The sequence below is a fragment of the Aplysia californica genome, unplaced genomic scaffold (genome assembly GCF_000002075.1).
Source record: "Aplysia californica isolate F4 #8 unplaced genomic scaffold, AplCal3.0 scaffold00133, whole genome shotgun sequence".
NCBI lineage: Eukaryota > Metazoa > Mollusca > Gastropoda > Aplysiida > Aplysiidae > Aplysia > Aplysia californica.
Window position 1 is genome coordinate 108,851 of NW_004797403.1, and position 1,059 is coordinate 109,909.

The following is a 1,059-nucleotide window of genomic DNA, read 5'->3' on the forward strand; positions in this document are numbered from 1 at the left end:
CCACCCCCGTCTTTTTTTCCCACAACAAGAACGTTTCTGAATTTAATAATTCTCCCAAAACGCAGCGTCGTAAAAATATATGTCTAAAAATCACCATCGAAAAAATGACTCCTAGATCTAGTTCTAGCCCAAAACCGCCAAATGAGGAGTATATTCTCATTACCCGCTACAGAACTTCCAACAGCTCATGGTGAAAATGGTTAAATGGTACAGGTTTAACGCCCCTATCAACACTATAAGGTTATTTAAGAGGCGGGGCCTCCGAGTTTAACGTCCATCTCCGAAAGGATCAAGCCAAATGGGAAATTCGTGTAAAGTGCCTTTCCCAAGGACACAACGTCCGATCCGAGATCCGAGCCGAGGCTCGAACCCCGAACCCGCAATCTCACGATTACTAGTCCGGTAGCCTAATACGGGGTGCCCACTACGGCTGGATCGGGCCGTTCGCCCGACTCGATCGCCTGAAACTGAAAACAAACACGTTTGTTTTTTAGGCGATCGAGTCGGGCGAATGGCTCGATCGGCCGATCCCGTCCGTAGTGGGCACCCCGTATAATCACTAGGCCACCGACGCCACCAGCTAATGGTGGTAATAATTCATTTTCAAATCTGAAAGTGTACACATAGAATCACAGAAGGAATTTTGATGAATGAAAAGCCTACCTTGATGAAGAAGCAACTTGAGAAGGAATCCAGAAACAGATTTTTGTGGGGCCTCTAGAATTTAAAACCAGAGTAGCAGAGTTTTCTCGTCTGTCTTACGCATGTTCTCGAGGAGAAGTTTGGAATGAGCTCCGAGAGAACTGAGAGGAAGTGTTGGTGAGTCAGGCTGAGCGGTCACTCACTGAGAGCTGGTCACGAGTCCGGTATCTGCTGTCCTTGTTGTACCCAATCCTCGTTTTGTTGTTTGTTTACCAGGGGCTTTTTGTACTTATGTTTTGTACATAGGCGTATCTCTTCTTTCTTTCTCTGTCTCTTTCTCTTCCTCTTTCTCCCCCCCCTCTCTCTCTCTTTCTTTCTTTCTCTCTCTCTCTCTCTCTCTTTCTCTCTCTCTCTCTC

The 1,059-nt window shown here is 46.5% G+C and overlaps 2 protein-coding genes across 2 annotated transcripts in view; one reads left to right on the top strand and one right to left on the bottom strand.

Moving 5' to 3' along the window:
• Nucleotides 1-780, bottom strand: part of LOC101848040 — a 5,820-nt gene extending 5,040 nt beyond the window's left edge. The window contains exon 1 of the mRNA XM_005096599.3: nucleotides 664-780. The gene's annotated coding sequence lies outside the window, so the exon portion shown is untranslated. The remainder of the gene's footprint in view (nucleotides 1-663) is intronic.
• The window catches only part of LOC101848287, a gene marked incomplete in the record, with an annotated part of 24,043 nt that overhangs the window by 11,469 nt on the left and 11,515 nt on the right, over nucleotides 1-1,059 (top strand).